Genomic DNA, 22,586 nt, shown 5'->3' on the forward strand with positions numbered 1-22,586 from the left:
GTAGAATTAGATCCCACGACCTCTGATTCCCAAGCCCGGGCTCTTGTCACTAAGTGCTGTAGGGATGAGGAAGGGGTGAAACAAGGGAGCAAACCAAGGGCAAGGATGACCAGAAGGGAGGGGGAGAAGAGGAAATGAGGGTTTAGTTGGGGAAGGTCTCTTGAAGGAGATGTGTCTTCATTCATTTATTCATTCAATCGTATTTGTTGAGCACTTATTGTGTGCAGAGCTCTGTAGTAAGTGCTTAGTAATTGTCTGTCAGATATGAAGAGGGAGGGTGTTCCAGGCCAGCATCAGGATGTGGGTGAGAGGTCAGAGGCAAAAAAGATGAGATGGAGGTACTGTGAGTAGGTGAAGTGAGAGGAGTGAAGTGTGTGGGCTGGGTTGTAGTGGGAGAGCAGCTAGGTGAGGTAGGAGGGGGTAAAGTAAGTCTGCCTGACTATCAAGATTCCCGGTTAGGGAGAGGGTAGTTGGAGCTCTGTTCATTGGGTCCAGCATGAAAGAAAATGACCAAACTCTTCTCCCCAGCCTATCCTACTCAGCAGCACAATAATAACTGTGGTATCGGTTAAGCGCTTACTATGTGCCAGGAGCTATACTAAGCACTGGGGTGAAAACAAGCATATCAGGTTGTACACACTCCCTGCCCCTCATGGGGCTCACAGTATTAACCCTCATTAGAGAATTAGCATGGCTCAATGGAAAGAGCACGGGCTTTGGAGTCAGAGGTCATGGGTTCAAATCCTGGCTCTGCCAAATGTCAGCTGTGTGACTTTGGGCAAGTCACAACTTCTCTGTGCCTCAGTTACCTCATCTGTAAAATGGGGATTAAGACTGTAAGCCCCCCATGGGACAACCTGATCACTTTGTAACCTCCCCAGAACTTAGAACAGTGCTTTGCACATAGTAAGCGCTTAATAAATGCCATCATTATTATTATTATTATTGTGAGGTAACTGAGGCTCAGAGAATTGAAGGGACTTGCCCAAGGTCACGCAGTAGACAAATGGCAGAGTCAGGATTAGAACCCAGGTCCTTGTGATTACCAGGCCTGTTCTCTTTCCACTAGGCCATGCCCAAGCTACAGGCCAAATGCCCCTGGAGATCAAGGAGTCAAGCTCATCCCTTTAAGAGAATGCTGAATAAAAGAAAAGTCACTTCTTGATCATTCAGAGCCAGTTTGCTCATTTGGTAGATTACCCAGCCCACTTATTTTCCTCCACCTCCTTCCATCTTCGCCTGTCCTTCTTCTTATCAGCCCTTCTCAGCACATCCACCTCAGGCCTGACTGGGGAACCAGATGGGCCTGGGAATCTAAGCTGACCAATTGGCCTTTGTTCATGACTCTGGTCTGAGGCACATTGACAGAGGAGAGCGGAGCTTCAGGCAAAAATGAGGATTCCCTGGGTGTTTATTAATTTAACTGTGTTCTCATCAGTCCCCAAGTACCACAGGTCAATAGGAAGTGACTATAGCTACCAAACTCTTCTTAGGAATTCCAACTCTTCCTGGATGCGGTGAGGTGAGAGAGTGAAAGTTCTTCCTGATACTTAGCTATTCCTCCCACCATTCCTGTTACCTCATTCAGGACCCAAAAGAAGGCTGAAAAGTCAATCTTGTTGATGAATGTGGTAGGCCTGACCCTCCTGCTGCTTAGGAGAGAGGTGTCAATCAATCTATGGTATTTACTGAGCACTTGTGTGCAGAGCACTGTACCAAGCCGTTGGGAGAGTACACTACAACAGAGTTGGTAGACAAGTTCATTGCCCACAGTGAGTTTACAGACTAGCTGGATAATAATAATAATAATAATAATGGCATTTATTAAGCGCAAAGCATTGTTCTAAGTGCTGGGGAGGTTACAAGGTGATCAGGTTGTCCCACAGGGGGCTCACTGTCTTCATCCCCATTTTACAGATGAGGTAACTGAGGCCCAGAGAAGTTAAGTGACTTGCCCAAGGTCACATAGTTGACAATTGGCAGAGTCAGGATTTGAACCCATGACCTCTGACTCCAAAGACCATGCTCTTTCCACTGAGCCATGCTGCTTCTGAGGTATGGATTCTAACAGGAACTCACCAGGGCTGATGTAACCTCTTCTCACACCAGTATTACAGCCAAACCATGTGCCAGCTCTGTGCCCCAGCCACTCTGAAAGAAAGACGTGTTCTACGGCCCTGGAGATCTCTACCACATCTAAGGTCTCAACAATGTGAGAAACAAGACAGTGATGTCCTACAGAAACTAAGGAATCTGGAATGAGCCCCACTTGCTCTTATTTGAGCATTCAACAATGTCTCGCCTCTTATCAATCTCACAGGACACTTGTGTTTACCACCAGCTGGAAGGTTCTTTGGAGTGTGGGTTTTTTCCTCAAATATATTTTCCTGCAGTAAGTGTCCCTGGTTTCGAGGAGAGCAAAATTGCTGCCCGCTGCTCTCCAAGCATAATAAAAAGAATGTGTTGTGCCCTGAATAAATTTAGCTCCCAATCTGATGAGTGAGGAAATAGCCATCCCTCACTCCGTCTAATTGTAGAGATGAAGACTTATAAACATCCACCCTTATTGGGAGCCGACAGGGGACATAACAGGAGAAGCTTTGCATCCAAGCAAGAAGCCAAATAAACCAGTCCAGAAAAATTTCAAAGTGCAGCCATCTGAAGCTTTCTAAATGGTCGTGGCACTTCTATCCTAATCTGTTCCATCACAGCCACAAATAAAACTCGGGGACAATAAATAAACTAACGGGGAGTTAAATAAGTTCAGCTTCTTAACCTTTGGACTGATCAATCTGCACTTTATCTTTCTCTCTCTCTCCCCCTTTCTCTCTCCCTCTTTCTCTGCCTCTCTCTCTCTGTTTGTCTTGCTGTCAATCTGCCTTGACATCCACAAACAGCCGGAGTTGCTGGTCAAAGACCAGACCCTCTGAAAATATTGGGTTATTTTCTATTTGAAAATTGTTGGGGGCAGGGAAACCAGTTAAGTGGGTGTTGGGAGATTGGAAAAGGAGACACTGGGTATGTGCCCATCCTTTCTGGTACTGGAGATATTCCAGAAGACTCCAGCCCTGGCATAACCTTTTGCATTTTAGGATCTGAATGGGACCTGCAAACAAATGCACGCTCAGAAAGGCTTGGATGGAGCCTGTCTTCTTTTCAGGCCAAGAACCTCATGGTCTGCTCAAAGAAGTAGAAATGAAAGGAGCCTGACAACTTGGTGAAAATCCAGGTGAGCACTGCCAACAGTCTGGACTGGCATAGGTTCTACCCATCATATCCATGGGTTGGTGAAACTGTAGGGAATGCTGATTTGCTGCAGTTCACCAGACAGCCCCACACAGGTTCTGGTCAGATCTCTACAGGGATTCTGAGCTGATGGCCTGGATAAGAAGCAGTGTGGCCTATTGCATGGGCCTTGGAGTCATAAGGTCATGGGTTCTATTCCCAGCTTGCCTGCTCTGTGACCTTGGGCAAGTCACTTCACTTCTCTGGGCCTCAGTTATCTCATCTGTAAAATGGAGATTGAGACTGTGAGCCCCATGTGGGAAAGAGACTGTGTCAAACCTGATTCGTTTGTTACCCCAGTGCTTAGTACAGTGCCTGGCACATAGTAAGGGCTTAACAGATGCCACAATTATTATCACCCAAACCATCAAAATCCCCAGTCAGATTCCCACTGTGCTCAGATTAAGCCCTGCTCTTCCATGCTCCTTCTGAGTATCTCCAAGAGCTGGAGATCACAGCCCCACAGCTGGGCCACAGCTGAGCATGAGTGGTGGACTCTACCATCAGCTTCTTTTTCTTTCTCTCCCCTCATCCTCCCTCCCAACCTAGATTTACCCAGGATTCCTTATAAATCTCAGTATCCAAGTGATGGGCAGGCTAATCTTAGCAGCAGGACTGCTTTCCAATCAAGGTACAGGGCAACTTTCAAGTTAAGACAAACATTGTGTTTCAGGTTTACAACACATTGGTTTGGGCTTTACAACGCTAGTCTTTGGGGGTTAGGAGGCACAGAGCAAATGTCTGAAGGCTTAGGCGAATGGGAAAACTATTTTAAAAGTTGGGTTGCAGGAGTGGGAAGAAAAACAGAGGGGAAAGTTTAGGAGGATGGTGATAGGACTTGGGGAGGCTTGGGAGGGAGGGGCATTTACTACATACTTGGGGAATGATGGAAAAAGTAGAACATGTGGTCTCGGCCCTTGAGGCGGTAATGATGATGATGGTATTTGTTAAGTGCTTACTATGTGTCAAGCACTGTTCTAAGTGCTGGGTAATGCTTTTGGGGAGCAGAACTTACCCCATAACAATGAAGTAAATTTCCAGTTTCCCCACTGCTTTGCAGACCAGGCCATTCTAACAAACAATCAATCAATTACCAGTATTTATTGAATGTTTACCAAGTATAGAGCACTGTATTAAGTGCTTGGGAGAGTACAATGCAAAAGAGTTGGTAGATACATTCACTTCCCCAAACAAGCTTATAGCCTAGTGAGAGAGGCAGAGATTAATATTAATCAATAAATTATGAGTATGTACTTAATTGCTGTGGGGCTGAGGGTGGAATGAATGCCAAGTGCCCAAAGGGTGCAGATCCAATGCATAGGTGACGCAGAAGGGAAAGGGAGTCAGGGAAAGAAGGCTTAATCGGGGAACAGTGTTTTGCACATAGTAAGCACTTAATAAATGCCATCATTATTATTATTAAGGCCTTTTGGAGGAGACGTGAATGTAGTAGGGTTTTGAAGGTGGAGAAAGTGGTGGTCTAGTGAATATAGGGGGTTGGAAGGCGTTCCAGCCCAAAGGAAGGACATGGGAAAGGGATCGGCAGCAAGATGGATGAGATCAAAACACAGTGACCAAGTTGGCACTAGAGTGTGGCCTGAACTTTAATAAGAGATCAGGGAGGTAAGGTTAGAGGGGGCAAACTGACTGAGTGCTTTAAAGATGATGGTAAGGAGTTTCTGTTAGATGCGAAGGTGGATGGGCAACCACTGGAGGTTCTTGAGGAGTAGGGAGACGTGGACGAAATGTTGTTTTAGAAAAATGATCCTGGCTGCAAAGTGAAATAGGGACTGGAGAGGGGAGAGACAGGAGGCAAAACTTAGACAATAGCTCTTCCTGAGATGTCTTGTGTTCAACAGTCAGGAAGCACTATTAAGAAGAAAATAGGCCCAACCAGTTCTCACAATTTTTTCAAGCCCTTCTAAAATTTTTCCTCCTCCAACAAGCCTTCCCCAATTAATTCCTAATGTTCCCAGTTATATTAATCTACCAGTCATCTCAAACACTTATGCAATTATTTATACCCATCTTCAAGCATGTGGTTATGTGCTTATGCAACTGTGCATTCACTGATTTATTCTGGTTACTCTATTTGTAAATATGTTTATGACTGCCTTCCCTGTAGGAGTAGAAACTCCTCTTGGGAAGAGAACATGTCTTCTTTCTGCTGTACTTTCTCGAGTGCTTAGTACAATGCACTGTAGCCAGTGGGCACTCAGTAAATAATGTTATTACCAGTAACCAGGTATTTGGCAGCTCCAGTGAAGTCAGAATGAGAAGAAATGGGACCGGGAGTAGAGTGATTTGGTGGTGACCTAAGGAAGGATTTTCCAATTTTTTGGGAATGGGCCAGGAATGAAGAGTTCTTGAAGAACTGTTTATTCTTTCCTGTGGGTGAGCTTTTGGGGTTCAGAACTGAGTTGCCCAGTGGAGCATGGCCTGGCAGATAGAACACAGGCCTGGGAGTCAGAAAGACCTGGGTTCTAATCCCGGATCTGCCACACATCTGCTATGTGACCTTGGGCAAGTCATTTCACTTCTCTGTGTCTCAGTTACCTCATTTTTAAAATGGGGATTGATACTGTGAGCCCCATGTGGGACATGGACTGTACCCAACCTGATCAGCTTGTATCTACACCAGCGTTCAGTACAGTACCTGGCACACAGTAAGTGCTTAACAAATACCATAAAACAAACAAACAAAGGATTCCAGTCTTCTAAAGATCAAATTGTCACCTCTACCTAACGCTGGAATCCTGTTACAAGTCAATCAATCGTATTTATTGAGCACTTACTGTGTGCAGAGCACTGTACTAAGCACTTGGGAAGTACAAGTTGGCAACATATAGAGACGGTCCCTACCCAACAGTGGGCTCACAGTCTAGAAGGGGGAGAAAGAGAACAAAACAAAACATATTAACAAAATAAAATAAATAGAATAGATATGTACAAGTAAAATAAAGTAATAAATACGTACAAATATATACATATATACAGGTGCTGTGGGGAAGGGAAGGAGGTAAGGTGGGGGGGTGGAGGGGGGAGGAGGGGGCTCAGTCTGGGAAGGCCTCCTGGAGGAGGTGAGCTCTCAGTAGGGCCTTGAAGGGAGGAAGAGAGCTAGCTTGGTGGATGTGGGGAGGGAGGGCATTCCAGGCCAGGGGGATGCAATTGGGATTAAAGAGCAACTCCATGCCTACAGTGACTCAAGGGACCCTTTTTACACCCCAGAAAGCATGTCTGTCTCACCCTGTGGACTCTAAACTACTCATGGGTAAGGATAGTGTCTACCACCTCTATTGTAGTATACTTTCTCAAGTGCCTAGTACAGTGCTCTACACATTGCAAGTGCTCAATAAATACCATTAATTGATTGATTAAAGTAGCCAGAAGGAGGAGTTGGTTTAGCTCCTGACAGCTGAAGAATCCTCATTCATGAGGCCAAGCAAAAAAAAGTGGGGGGGGGGGGGCATTGTTTTTAAGCACTTACTATGTGTCTAGCACTGTACTAAGTACTGGGAAAGAACAAGAAAATCAGGTTACACATGGAGCTCATTGTCTAAGTGGGAGGGAGATGAGGTAGTGAGTCTCTATTTTGCAGACAAGGAAACTGAGATGCAGAGAAATAAAGTGAGTTGCCCAAATCACATGGGAGGTGAGTGGTGGAGCCGGGATTAGAACCCAGGTCCTTTGACTCCCAGGCCCGTGCTCTTTTCACTAGACCACACTGCTTCTCTGAAGAAAGAACACATTATGCAGGGCAGCAGAGTAACCACAAGGAACCTGCCACCACTCTGCCTCTTCCTGGTAGATCAAGGTGATCGGGTCTCTTGATAGCACTCTGCCCTGTAATAACCCTTTTCAAACACAGACACTTTACCTGACAAGCATCCCTTCATTATTCCCTGCAGCAGGATAAGGTTGGCTCCTCCCATTCCTCCCCCAACAGCGACCATCCTCTGCTTGTCCAAGCTCTTGTCACAACAATCTTAGCCTACTCTGTCAGTCCCCTCACTGGTCTCCCCACCTCCAGCCTCTCTTTCCTTCAGTCAATATTACATGCTCTGTACAGATCAGCTTCCTAAAGCACCTTTCTGCACAAATCCATCCACTCCTCAAAAGCCTCAAATGGGTACCCATTTCCCTCAGCATTAAACAGAAGCCCATTATCATCAGTTTCAAAGCTCTCCACTAACTCCACCTTACAAATCTTCACCAGCTTCTCCCTGCTCTTGTTCATCACTCCTTCTAAGATCATTTTCTAGTGGTACCTCTCTGGACTCTTCCACCTCTGAACTCTCACTCACTCTTTTTCTCCAGCCTGCAATTCCCACCGCCGACAAATCCACCAGAACACAGTCCTCCCCAGTGCTAAATCCCTCCCAAAATTCTACCACCTTCTCTGGGAAACCTTTCCTGAATAACTCTCAAAACCCCAGTTATATCAATCAACTATATTTATTGAGCATTTACTGTGTGCAGAGCACTGTACTAAGCGTTAGGAAGAGTACAGTAGTATAACAGATGTGGTAAATACATCCCCTGCCCACAACAAAGTTACATTCTAGAGGGGCCCAATATCCACCCTTATGCACTTATGCACTTTATTCCTATCCTTAGCCCTGGAATACTTAATGTATATTTTTATTTGGATATTCAATTTTGTTCAGAGAAGTAACATGGCTCAATGGAAAGAGCACGGGCTTGAGAGTCAGAGGTCATGGGTTCAAATCCCAGCTCTGCCAATTGTCAGCTGTGTGACCTTGGGCAAATCACTTCACTCTGCCTCAGTTCCCTCATCTGTAAAATGGGGATTAAGACTGTGAGCCCCCCGTGGGACAACCCAATCACCTTGTATCCTCTCCAGTGCTTAGAACAGGGCTTTGCACATAGTAAGGGCTTAACAAATGCCATTATTATTATTATTATTATTATTATTATTCAGCTCTTTCAAACTGATATATTTCTATTACTTCCTATTGTAGCCTTGTTCTTTTTCCTTTTATCACTATTTGTAAGTAACTGTTGCCCATGTGTCTCCTCCATTAAAGTGTAAGCTCCTTGAAGGCAACTCATTTCTATCTTTTTTTATATTGTCTCAAATACAGTAGGTGCTTGATAATATCATCTATTGAACAATTGATTGAATACCTACTGTAAGAAGAATGGCAAGAAATGACTTGCTTAATTTAATGGCAGCATTGGAAGGAAGCCAAGGATCTTTATTCCCATGCACATCTGAGATTTTTCGGTGGGAAAGGTATTCTTCCAGTCAGCAGGATTGAAACCATCTAAGGTGTAAGAAAGCGTGAGAGGGTTGGTGGAATCAAAAATCAAAAAAGCGGTGACTCTTTCTCCATGAAGCTTTCCCAAATTAATCTCACCCATCCAGACCTTATAGACAAAGAGTGGCCTGTGTGCCAAGATGTCACTATTGACAGTGAAATGTTCTTGATCTGGTCAAGTTGGGTTGAAAAGGACAACATGCCAATTCCAGCTCCTCCCCGTCTTTCTCTAAAATTATATGTGTAGCCGTCTCAGTAGCTTGGACAGTCAGTTGTCCTTTTGTTTCCATTCTTGTTGCTTTAATTATATGATCACTTCTATTGTCTGTTGTCTAGTCTCCCCCCGTGGCTTGCCATGGATCACCTTTTCATTTCCTCTGTGTCTCCCTCCAACCCAGTGCTAGCCTATACATTCACAGTGGACTCCCAGGAGAGGTCATTGCCTGATGGGCCCCCCACTAGATCGTCTCTTCACCCATAGATTTCTGAGTCCCTCGTCATCCATTTGCTCCTTAAGACCAGTCCTCCCAATCATCTCTAAAGTGTATTCCATCAGACCTAATGGGTCTTTCCTCATAAGCTGTGTTTTCCTAGTAAATCTTCAACCTTACATTGCATTACAGACTTCAGCTGCCGCTAATCCTTAAAAACAATTCATTTCTAACTGCAAAGTCCAATAAAGAAAGGATAATCACTATTAATATTAGTTATTGTTATTGATTTCAGCTTTAAAGAATTGATTTTCAGTCCTAGATGCATTTATGAGTCTCTTTGCTGAAGATGCATATACAGTCCCCATACTATTTTTAGACTGAAAGCCCAGGCTCAGGCCTTGGACCAAACGGGAGCTTTGGGAAATCACAGCAGAGAGGAAAAGACAGCCCTTCAGCCTGAGGCGAGGCAGGTATTGAGGGCAAAGAGGAAAAAAAAAAAAATCAATCCTAGCTCTTTTTTCTGCTTTGATTCAAGGTGAAGATGACAGTTCGGGGTGCCAAAGCCAGGCACCCCAGCTGGGGTCCAAAAGGAAAGGCCTGAGGAAGGGTGGGATGATTGCTTCTACCTTGGCTGCCATTTTCCCAATTTGCCATTTTCCTCTTTCCTATTCCCTCCCCATCCCTGGTGCTGACCCCTTCTCTTCAGGTATGGTACAGCTTCTGGATAATAGATGGGTACAAGAGCTTCCAAAGCCTCAGAGCCCACAGAATCTCCAAGAATCCCCTGCAAGTCTATTTGTAGATATTGATGATTTCATTGTTAGAATATTTTCCTGATGCAGCCCACCCTGGCAAGACCCCTGCTCATTAGGTCTTTCTGTCATATTGCAATGCACTGCTTCACGGAGGTGGACCCTTCTGTGGCCCATAAGTGTTTGCCTTTGCAAAATGGCAGCCTGAAAATGCCAGGTGACTGCCCTCTCCCCTCAACAACTTGAGCAGGAGTATGAATCAATAATACTCAACTGAGATGATGCTGACACTGAACTCTATGTCCAGGTTGCATGGCCTAGTGGATAGAGCACAGGCCTGAGAGCCAGAAGGGCTTGGGTTCTAATTCTGGCTCTACCACTTGTCTGCTGAGTGACCTTGGCCAAGTCACTCAATTTTTCTCAGTTACCTCATCAGCAAAATGGGGACTAAGACTGTGAGCCCCAAGTGGAACAGGGACTGTGTCCAACCTAATTAGCTTTTAATAATAAAAATAATATTAATAATAATTATGGTATTTGTTAAGCACTTACTATGGGCCAAGCACTGTTCTAAGTGCTGGAGTAGATACAAGTAAATTGGGTTGGACACAGTCCCTGTCCCACATAATAATAATAATGATGGTATTTATTAAGCACTTACTATGAGCCAACATGGAGCTCACAGTCTCAATCCCCATTTTACAGATAAGGCAACTGAGGCCCAGAGAATTAAAGGAACTTGCCCAAGGTCACATAGCAAACAAGTGGTGGAGCCAGGATAATAATAATAATAATAACAATGATATTTGTTAAGCTCTTACTATGTGCCAAGCACTGTTCTAAGCACTGGGATAGATACAAGGTAATCAGGTTGTCCCACGTGGGGTGCACAGTCTTCTTCCCCATTTTACAGATGAGGTAACTTGAGGCACAGAGAAGTTAAGTGCCTTGCCCAAAGTCACACAGCTGACAAGTGGTAGAACCGGGATTAGAACCCACGACCTCTGACTCCAAGACCTTCTGACTCTCAGGCTCATGCTCTATCGATTACACCATGCTGCTTCCTGTATCTACCCCAGCGCTTAGAATAGTGCTTGAAACATAGTAAGCACTTAACAAATATCATCATAATTATTAAAATACCAAATCCACAACACAAGTACCTCACGCTATAGCCCGTACACTGAATAGGATTCTGAGCCCCTAAGAATGGCCTTCTGATAAGGGTATCTGTCCCAAACAGGCTGGCACCGAGGCTAAGAGCCAAAGGGAACTCAAACTCACTAAACCTCCCAGAACTGTAGCTGAAAGAGCCAGCCAACCTTTCTCTACAACCAGCCCCCAATGGCTCTCAGCTTTCTTCCCTCACTCCAGCTGCTCCTTTCCGCTCCTACCTCCAGCCCAGAAAGGAAGCCTTAGGGTAGGTGTCCCCCACCCCCCCGCCACCCTCCTTGGTTCCCTAAGTTCCCATAGCCTAGTGCTGACACCTCAAACCCACCTCCCTGCCTCCCTAAATGAAAGCTGAGGAAAAAAAAAAAAATCAAGCCCAGTGACTGATGACCTCCTGCTCGAGGTGTGAAGGTTTTATGCAATTATACACGAATTTCCTTAGACGACATCGACTATTATCTTTCTACTGTGGCTGATTCTGGGCAGCCCGAAGCCATAAAAATAAAAAGTTACCTTCTCAGAGGTTAGCGCTCTCACTGTCCCTCATCGCCCCTCCCCACTTCCATTTTCTTCCAACCTCCTGTAAGAAAAACCCCTCAGGAAGACAGTGGAGCTCAGAGGGGATGAAATGATTTTCTTCTGCAGTCCCAGGCCTTATGATAAAAGTGATTCTTCAAAATCCTGTGTGGGCCATAAATTCTGCTTTAACTCAGTTAATGAGGATGGGTTTGAACTGGGGTTTTCATCTTCTGTGTTCTCCTGACTCCCAACCAGAGAATGTGTGTGCTTTATCTGGTGACTCTGCTGCCAAATTAGGGATGAAAGGAGGATTGTGCATCTGTTCATATATGAATACATATGCTTGCTGGGACGAAGAGTGTTATAAAGCTGAATAGTCAGAGATGCACTGATGAACTGCTCAGAGAACGAAATGGGGGTGGGAATATTTAGTAGTCTTGAAAGTAATAAAATGATGTTTAAATAATTATCTCAATTTTTTTCTTCCATGTTACACAGGCTAAAACAATACTTTAAGTAGTTTTACCCAATTGCTATGCTATAAATTAATCTATCATGGCACACCAAGACCCTATAAAGAAGCATATTTGTATAGTGCCACAAAGTAATTATGCACTAGCACACAACTCCTACAGATGAGGCATATTTTCTACTTAAATTATAATTAAATTTAGAAAAATCTCTTCCATTCGACACACAAGCAGAATCTCTGTCAACCTCTCTGTGAGCAGCAAGACGCTAACGCATTTATTTACTTTATTGAGCCTTCTCCTGAAGATACCAATCCAATGAAACATATTGCTTTCCGCCGTTGCTTTAATTAGCGGGGAGATGATCTGACTGTGTTTGGGGGATTTGCCGAACCCCCCGTCTATTTTTCAAGTGCATTTCAACTGTAGTAAGGACCCAGATGCATTTTATTGAATGCGTCTACTATTAATTTTTAATTCCATATGTATTTTAGGGACATTCACTTGGCCTGTTCCTGATTAGCTGACACACTGGTCCCTGAAATGTGATTCTGAAAGAGCAATGGGATGCTCTGAGGGCGTTAGCTAGTAGAAATGGGAGGTTGTTTTCCAAGTTTGAATGGCTTGTAATTATGTTTTCAGGAGACTTCTTCCGTACCTGAAAATATTGCTTAATCAACAGTAGCCAGCCGTGGACACTCTCCGCATGAATATGAGGATGTTCTTCCAGATCTACATACAATGAATGTTCTCAATGTCTTTAATTGTTTGGCCTAATTAAAAAACAATAACACTGTAAATCTAATTTTCTTTTGAGAAAGAGCACATTGCTTGCCCAGACTGCCCCTCTCTCTTTCTCTCTCTTCCCGACCTCCCACTCTCATTCTTTCTTTCTCTGTCTAGAGGGGTTTATTTTTTCAAAAGTACTGTGCAAATTCCAGAATCCCAAATTCATATTTTTCAGATAAATCCTTGAGATGGTGGTGGGTTCTTTGAAAAGAGAAAAATCAGTTAGCTATTTGAAGGACGCAGTGTAAGGAGATTCCTCTAACCCTTCCCCTCCTCAGCTCCTTTGGGAAAATATAAGCTAATTCAATCCTTAGAATCTTTAGGAGAATTAAAAAAAATCACTACTTCTTCCCCATGTGCTGAGAAGAGATAATGTCCAGGAATCAGTTCTGAGGGTCTATAGCTGGAAGAAAAATATGTTTCCTTAATCACTTCTAAGGCACTGTGCCTGGTTCTGGAATTAAAAGAAAGGCCTCCATTTTGCCTGCACTTTTTCCTCAATGGGCAAATGAGGAAAAGAGAGTTTCTGGTCTACAGTTTCAAAAATGCTTATTTACTTCAAGCCCGAATGGGCACTAGCTCCTCTGAGTCCCTTCTATATTGGATGCAGAATCTTCATTGCTGGTTTCCCAGTCAAATCAATTGGATGCTTTTAGGCCCAAGTTGTTTGGCCAGTCATTAGAGTGGCTGCCAATGATTGGGTCTGATTGGGAGGGGGCGTGTTAGAGAGCAGGGTCTGATTTTTTTTAGTTTTTTTTTTTTATAGTATTTGTTAAGAGCTTACTATGTGTCAAAATTGGTTCTGAGCAAAATTGGTTCTGAGTTGGTAAACTCGTTGTGGGCAGGGAAAGTGTCTGTCAACTATGCTGTGTTGTACTCTACCAAGCTTTTAGTATGGTGCTCTGCGCATAGTAGGCCCTCAATACAAAGCAATGATTATGATGATGAGGAAACATCACTTTCTGTTTTAAGCAATATAACTTGGTCACTCCCCATCCTCAAACACTGTTTTGTGCATACAATCCCTCTTCCATGTACAGATACTCGCATGGTGTATGTGCAGATATATTTCTAAAAGGAATATCCCTTCTATCATTCCTTGTCCTGTTTCTTCACACCGGTCTTTCAGGAGGCGACTCAAAATTGTCCCGTATTTGATTAACACGACCTCCCGCCCTCTTAGAAGAGGACTGCTGTCAGTGCCCTGCCCAGGAATTCCCTGGATATCGAGCATCGCACAATACGTACAATCTGGAGAAACTATTTTAATGTCAGTCTCCCACTAGGCTGTAAGCTCCTTGTGGACAGGGATCACGTCTACCAACTCTATTGAATTGTACTTTCCCCACCCCTCAGTACAGTGCTCTGTACTCAGTCAGCGCTCAATAAATACTAGAGCCATAGTCAGTAGGACAAGCTTCACTCTTTCAGTCTGCTGCAGACTCATAACCACATTACAATTTTGCACTGAGTTTAAATTAATGCTTTAAGTAATCTTAAAAATGATTGATTATAGTTAATGTTATGGTGTCTAGCATGTAAAGGGACTTCCTATTTCCAGAGATTCTGGAACGTTTCTAATTTATATCAAGCAATCAGTGCTATTTATTGAGCCCTTAGTGCGTGCAGAGTATTGTACTAAGTGCTTGGGAGAGTACAATACAATAGAGTTTTGAATGTCTATTATAAAACGTATCCCATGAAACAGCCATTCATGATAGAGTCTAGTCTGTAAGCTCCCTGTGGGCAGGAAATGTGTCTAGCAACTCTGTTGTATTGTACATTTGCAAGCACTTACTACAGTTCTCTGTACTAAGTGTTCAATAAATACCGCTGATTGATTGATGCCACAACTACATTTTCATGTAGCATAACCACTCAGTATTGTGGGGTACACCTGTATTCTCTCAACTGAAATCTGGTATTCCTAGGATTCATTAATTCATTCAATCGTATTTACTGAATGCTTACTGTGTGCAAAACACTGTACTATATATTTCTATTCATTTATTTTGATGCTATGGTTGCCTGTCTACCTGTCTTGTTTTGTTGTTTGTGTCCCCCCCACACAAACACAGCTTGTGAGCCCGTTGTTTGGTAGGGATTGTCTCTATCTGTTGCCGAATTGTACTTTCCAAGCGTTTAGTACAATGCTCTGCACACAGTAAGTGCTCAATAAATATGACTGAATGTATGACAATGAATACTAGCACTATATCTCTAAAGAGTAATCCTATTATAGCTGAATAGACATGTGAGTAAATGACTGCAGAAAATCTAGTTTCCCCAGACCCCTCCCTATCCTCCAGCTCCATAATAGCAATCAATCAATCAATCATATTTATTGAGCACTTACTGTGTGCAGGGAAACATCATGGTCTAGTGGATAGAGCACGAGCTTGGGAGTCAGAAGGACCCGGGTTCTAATCCTGGCTCGGCCGCTGTCTGCTGTGTGAATTTAGACAAGTCACGTAACTTCTCTGTGACTCAGTTACCTCATCTGTAAAATGGGGATTAAGACTATGAGCCTCACGTGTGTCCAACCTGATTAGCTTGTACCTAACTCCAGCGCCTAGAATGGTACTTGACACATCGTAAGCGCTTAACAATCATCATTATTATCACTGTAACCAATCAGTTGCATTTATCAAGAGCTTACTCTGTGCAGAGCACTGGACTAAGTGCTTGGGAAAGTTCAATACCATAGCAGAGGCACATCAAATGGAGACACAGTTTGTTCCACACTTTTTAAGCTACAATACGGCCACATCCTGACACGAAAGACTTGTCAGGATTGATTCCTTAACAGCAACTCCACCTTCTGGAGCACTGCCTTCGATTTTCCCCCCACAAACAGAAGCAGCACCCCTGGACCCCTACCCAGAGGAGTATTCAGTGTGAGCCAAAGCTGCCCCTTTAAGGTTTGGGGTTTTTTTGGTGGTTTTTCTTTGAGCGGAGGGGAGGAGCATTGTTTTTTTTCAATCATTCATGCATTCAATTGTATTCATTGAGCGCTTACTGTGTGCAGAGCACTGTAGTAAGCACTTGGAAAGTACAATTCAGCAATAGAGAAAATCCCTGCCCATACTGGGCTTACAGTGTTTGTTAAGCACTTGCTATGTACCAGGCACCATACTAAGCTCTGGGGTAGACCTATGCATCAAGCAAAAACTCCTCACTCTCAGCTTCAAGGCTCCCCATCACCTCACCCCCTCTTACCTCCCCTCCCTTCGCTCCTTCTACAGCCCAGCCCACACCCTTTGCCCCTCTGCCGCTAACCTCCTCACTGTACCTCGTTCTCGCCTGTCCCGCCGTCGATCCCGGGCCCACGTCCTCCCCCTGGCCTGGAATGCCCTCCCTCCGCACATCCGCCAAGCTAGCTCTCTTCCTCCCTTCAAAGCCCTACTGAGAGTTCACCTCCTCCAAGAGGCCTTCCCAGACTGAGCTCCCTTTTCCCTCTCCTCCTCCCCATCCCCCCCCACCCTACCTCCTTCCCCTCCCCACAGCACCTGTATATATGTTCATACAGATTTATTACTCTATTTATTTTACTTGTACATATTTACTATTATATTTGTTAATGATGTGCATCTATCTTTATTTCTATTTATTCTGATGACTTGACACCTGTCCACATGTTTTGTTGTCTGTCTCCCCCTTCTAGACTGTGATCCATTGTTGGGTAGAGACTGTCTCTGTATGTTGCCAACTTGTACTTCCCAAGCTCTTAGTACAGTACTCTGCACACAGTAAGTGCTCAATAAATACGATTGAATGAATGAATACAAGTTAATCAGGTTGGATACAGTCCCTTGTCCCACCTGGTGCTCACTGTATTAATCCCCATTTTACAGATGAGGGAACGCTTGCCTCATTCTCCTAATGCTAACCTTCTCAATGTATCTCAATCTTGTCTATCTCACAGTCTCCCCCTTGCCCACATCCTCCCTCTGGCCTGAAACACCCACCCCTCCTCAAATCCAACAATTACTCTCCCCTCCTTCATAGCCTTTTTGAAGTCACATCACCCCCAAGAAGCTTTCCCTAAGTCCCCCTGTCATCTTCCCCCACTCCCTTCTGCAACACCTGACTTGCTCTCTTTATTCATCCCCTCTCCCAGCCTCACAGCACTTATATACATATCTGTAATTTATGCATATTAATATCCTTCTCCCCTTCTAGACTGTAAACTTGCTGTGAGCAGGGAATGTGTCTGTTTATTGTTATAGTGTACTCTCCCAAGCATTTAGTACAGTGCTTTGCATGTAGTAAGTGCTCAATAAATATGATCGATTGAATGAATGAAAAGTGACGTGTCCAGACACACCAGACAAGTGGCAGAGTGGGGATTAGGAGCAGCATGGCATAGTGGATACAGCACAAGACTGGGAGTCAGAAGATCATGGGGTCTAATTCTGGCTCCGCCACTTGTCCGCTGTGTGGCCTTGGGTAAGTCAATTCATTTCTCAGTGCCTCAGTTACCTCATCTGTAAAATGAAGATTAAGACTATGAGCCCCATGCAGGACAGGGACTATATCCAACCCGATTTGCTCATATTCATCCCAGTGCTTGCCTGGGACACAGTAAGCACTTAAATACCACAATTATTATTATTGTTATTAACTCAGGTCCCCTGTCTCCCAGGCCCATGCTTCTTTCACTAGGCCATGCTGCTTCTCTAATTTCTGCCTCTGGTGTCCTGCCCTTTCACCAGAGAGGAAGGCTCAAAGTGATCACACTGAGAGCCATCCAACTGTCCACTTGCTCTAAAAAGCATCCAGCACCTTAAATCTTAGGTACACCGGGACAGTATGGAGAGGGCACAGGAACAGGGATTCTTTGTTTATGCACCAGGAGCTTGAGTTATTCCAATGATTTCACCGACAGCTGAGATCTCCTGGGCAAAGTTCAGTGCTGCGTTGTCAGAGAACAAAGGGCATGGCTACCTCAGGGTGACTGAGATTCAGCATATGGAGACACATCTCCAGTTCACGTGTCATGTACAGAGCTTTGAGGAAGCAGGTTCTACGCTGGGGTCTCCACAGTGGAACTTTGGGAGGGTCAGACAACTTGGGTCCTGATAAAAAACCATAGAAATGCCCAGGCCTATTCCGTTAACCTTCCGTATTTCTAAATTCCACTTCAGTACTCCAAGCAATAACACTCCAGGCGATGCATTTTTAAGGGATTAGGAGAGTTGAAAGTCATTTGGCCTTCTCAAGTCCTATAATAGAGTGTCACTTGAGGGATTTGATCATCTCCAAGAAATGCACCACCTGTCGCAATTCACAGCCTAAATATATAGCGCCTATGTTGTGCATGAAATCCCTTAGGGCCATTATATACCAACCTGGGCAAGAGAGAACACCAGAATTCATCGTAACTATTCCCCATCCCCAACCTCTGAACTAAACCAAACCTAAACACAACCTTCGCATCTCTAGACTGTTAGCTCATTGTGGGCAGGGAATGTGCCTGTTTTTTGTTATATTGTACTCTTCCAAGCATTTTGTACAGTGCTGTGCACCCAATAAGCGCTCAGTAAATATGATTGAATGAATCATCATAGGGAAGAAGCATGGCCTAGTGGAAAGAGCATGGGGCCTAGGAGTTAGAAGGACTTGGGTTCTAGTCCTGACTTTGCCACTAGTCTGTTATGTGACCTTGGGCAAGTCACTTCACTTCTCTGTAACCCTCAGTTACCCCATCTGTATAATGGGGATTAAGACTGTGAGCTCCATGTTAGACTCTGTCCAACATGACTTGCTTACATCTACTCCAGTTCTTAGTACAGTGACTGCCAAATAGTAAGTGCTCAATGAATACTATCTAAAAAAAGTAGAGGCTGCATTCTAGGACTCAGTCTAAATCAGAGGAGTGAACAGGCATGGAATCCCCATTTCCCAGTTGAGGAAACTGAGGTACAGAGAAGTTAAGTGAATTGCCCAAGGTCACACAGCAAGCAATTGGCTGAGGCGGGATTGGAACCCAGGTCCTCTGACTCCCAAGCCTGTGCTCTATCCCCTAGGCCATGCTGCTTCTCCTTCACTACTGAAGCTCTGAAGAGGAGGAACCCTTGTGGACCAAAGGGAGACTCTTCTGTCTTTCTAAGGCAGCTTTCAAGGCAAGAAGCAGAGAAAGCAGCCCCAGAAGACACGAAACAGCATGGCTAAGTGGGAAGAGAACTGGCTTGGGAGTCAGAAGACCTGGGTTCTAAACCCTGCTCTGCCACTTGCCTGCTTGCAGGGTGACCTTGGGTAAGTCTCAGTTGTCTTATCCGGAAAATGGGAATCAAATATCTGTTCTCCTTTGTATTTAGATTTTGAGCTCCACATGGGGCAAGAACTGTGTTCAATCTGATTATCTTGAATCTCCCCCAGTGCTTTGTACAGTGCCTGGCACCTAGTAAGCACCTAACCATTGTTGGGTAGGGACCGTCTCTATATGTTGCTGACTTGTACTTCCCAAGCGCTTAGTACAGTGCTCTGCACACAGTAAGTGCTCAATGAATACAACTGAATGAATGAATGAATGAATACACCATCCCTGTCCCACACAAAGCTCATAATTTAAGTAGAAGGGAGAACCAGTATTAAATCTCCATTTTACAGATGAGGTAACTGAGGCCCAGAAATGTGAAGTGACTTACACAAGGTCACAAAGTAAGCAATTGGCAGAGGTGGGATTAGAACCCAAGTCCTTTGACTCCCAGGCCCGAGCTCTTTCCACTAGACCACACAGCATCCACAGCTCCAAACAGGTTTCCCAGGTGGGCAGTGTAGAAAAGGAGGGCTGACCCTCATCCATCATTTCAGCCTCACCTCGATATATAGATCACATCACCGCCAGCAACAGATATCGCCTTCCAATACCGAGGATGGGAAGTTCATATCTAACAGAGTAGCATAAGAATGATGGTTGACCAGCAGAAAGTTCTATGCATATCGAGAATGTCTAACAAATCAACACCCCTCTTGCCAGGAGCTGGATGAGAAACCAGACCAGAGCCAGGCAATCTCTCTCCTTCCCAAAGCGAACGCAGCTCTTTCTCTTCACTGCAGTTCCCTCTCCTTTTGGTGCTGGCTGAACAATAATCCTGGTCACACTTGCCCTGTGTGACTGGCTGGAAAGAATTGTATTTGTCTAAACTCTAGTTTCTTATCTGGCACTGAGGTTTATTTCTGGAAGATCCATTACTGCAGTGGGAGCCCAAGTCAGCAAGGCCCCTCTGCCCATCTGCATCTAGAAGGAGATTCCCCCTTATCCCCCCTCCCACTCTCCCCCACCCAGACACCCTCTCCTTCTCACTGAGCTGCATCCCGGAGCTGTCTGATCTCATTAATGTTAGCAGCCCCATGGATCAATAGCAAACCCTATTGATCAGTGCCATCAGTTGGAAGCAGACCAAAGTTTACCCAAGATTCGGGAGCAGGGGCAAGGCGGGAAGCTTAGAAGCCCCCGCTGCTGAGGAGGTTCAGCCAATTAATATCTGGGGAACCCTGAAAAGCTCATTTTTTTGCTAATGGCTATGAAAGCCAAACCATAAGCACCTCCTCTCTCTAGCTTCCTCTCCCCACTGCCTGTGAAACCCAATCTTTGACTTTTCCCTCCTGCCCAAGTCAACCTCTTGGGCCCCAGCCATCCCCTTCTGTGAAGACGATGCAGTCAGGACCCTCCGGGCAGGCTTCTCAGCAAGGAGGTTTTCCCATGTATTTCCTGATGGCTGTAGTCAGTCTGTCCTGACAGCTGCTGCTCTTGGCAGGTTTGCCAGAAACCCATTGTTGGGTTCCTCAAAGCACCCAGGGCTCCCCAAGATGGATGGGTGATACCTGCAGACCCAAGACTTCCCACTGCAAAGCCTGTCCAAGCTTGGGAACTAGCGGGGCCTGGGGCGCTTTCTTGCGGTAAACTGGAGGGCCGATTATGTTTGAGGAATGGAATCCATAGAGGGTAGTTGGGGCGGGGAGGATGCTTAAGGCACGCTTTCCCTCCCAGACTTCAGAGCATTTTGCAAACCTGAGTTAAGCCCTCTGGCACCCTCCTGTGTAGGCTCTGTGAAAGGGTGAGATACAGTACAGCAGGAGGGATTTAGGTAAGACTTAAAATAGGGTTTTTCTTCTTGGCAGGGTTGTTCAGAGCTGGAGTGAGTGACCATGGGAAAATGTGGAATCTTTTCCTCAAGGCCCCTAAACACATGACACACTCTCGAGGTCTTGGGAGCATAGACGGAGTCCTGCTTAGAGGCAGGGACCTGGACTAAATGACTTCTCCAAGTCCTTTCCCCTCCTATAATGCTCAGCAAAGCTGGCTGAGTAACTTTGAGATTTCCTCTCCCGAACCACAACCGGGGTCAGTGTTATACACCTGTGCGTGCGCTCACAAACACACGCACACACACACTCCTCACCCCTCCTCACAAGGTCCCAATCAACATGACATTGGCTCACCCAGCCAGGTCCACCTCACTCCCACCTCCCTCTCAGTTGTAAGCCTTGCAGGTCTGGCCCCTGGCGGGGTCTGCATGCAGGAGGCGTGTGGGGGAACCAAGGCCCCTAAACTCTGCAGAAACCACAGCCCCCACCATGCAGGAGCTGAGCAGGAGGAGCAGGCCAAGCCAACCTTGCTTAGAAGACCCCACTGAGCTCAGCTTCAATAAATCAGGAAGGAACCACAGCTCCCAGATCTGCAGGGAGAGAAATCAGGGTGGAACATTACCATCTCACCTCTGCCCCCAAATCTATTGGTGGCCAGCAAGCTGACTCAGACAGGGCCACTCCTGCTGTGGACCCAAAAAACAATCTGTCCCAGGCCAAACATAATAATAATGTTTTTTTAAGTACTTACGTTGTGCCAGGCACTGTACTGAGCATTGGGATGGACATAAGCAAGTTGGGTTGGACACAGTCCCTGTCCCACTGGGGCTCACAATCTCAATCCCCATTTTACAGATGAGGTAACTGAGGCCCAGAGACTTGCCCAAGGTCACACAGCAGACAAGAGGCAGAGCCAGGATTAGAATCCATGACTCCTAGGCCAATGCTCTAACCACTACGCAATGCTAACAGCCACATCAATGAGCCCCTATTAATTGATGGGGGAATAGCGATTGTTAACAGGAGCAATACCCAGGGTATCCAAGTTAGTGATCAGTCCCCCTGTACTAGGAGAGTGGTGTTGGAAAACCAGCTTAGGGAGGGGGGAAGCTCCTTTTCCACTGTTACTCAATCAAGCTGAGAGACCGCTCCAATGTTGCCACAGGTAGTAGAATAATAATAAAAATAATAATGGCATTTGTTAAGCACTTACCATGTGCCAAGCACTGTTCTAAGTGCTAGGGTAGATACAAGGTAATCAGGCTGTCCCAAGAGGAGCTCACAGTCTTAATCCCCATTTTACAGATGAGGTCACTGAGGCCCAGAGAAGTTAAGTGACTTGTCCAAAGTCACATAGCTAGGTGGCGGAGCTGAGATTGGAATCCATGACCTCGGATTCCCAAGCCCGTGCTCTTGCCACTAAGCCACACTGCTTAATGTCACACGTTGTGTGAAGGTCCCACAAAAAACCATTAGCCCTGGTCTCTGTGGGTTGGAGAGGGGATGTTAATATGTCCCTGCCCCAAAGTAATTACATGTGAATCTCATGTTTCCCCCAGCCTACTTACCAACTCCCTTCTTTCCAAACCTCAGGAGAGAGAGAGAAAGCGATAAAGTGAGAAAGAGAGAGAGAGAGAGAGAGAGAGAGAGTGAGAGAGAGAGAGTGTGTGTGTGTGCGTTGGGAGGGAAGAACTAACAGTTTGTTAGCCTGCACCCGACCGTTTTGCCACGTGGCATCTAGGCCCATTATTTTTTGAAAGAAAATGTTGCTTTTATGCTGTCAGTCGTGCC

The sequence above is a fragment of the Tachyglossus aculeatus genome, chromosome 4 (genome assembly GCF_015852505.1).
Source record: "Tachyglossus aculeatus isolate mTacAcu1 chromosome 4, mTacAcu1.pri, whole genome shotgun sequence".
In the NCBI taxonomy this organism is placed as follows: Eukaryota; Metazoa; Chordata; class Mammalia; order Monotremata; family Tachyglossidae; genus Tachyglossus; species Tachyglossus aculeatus.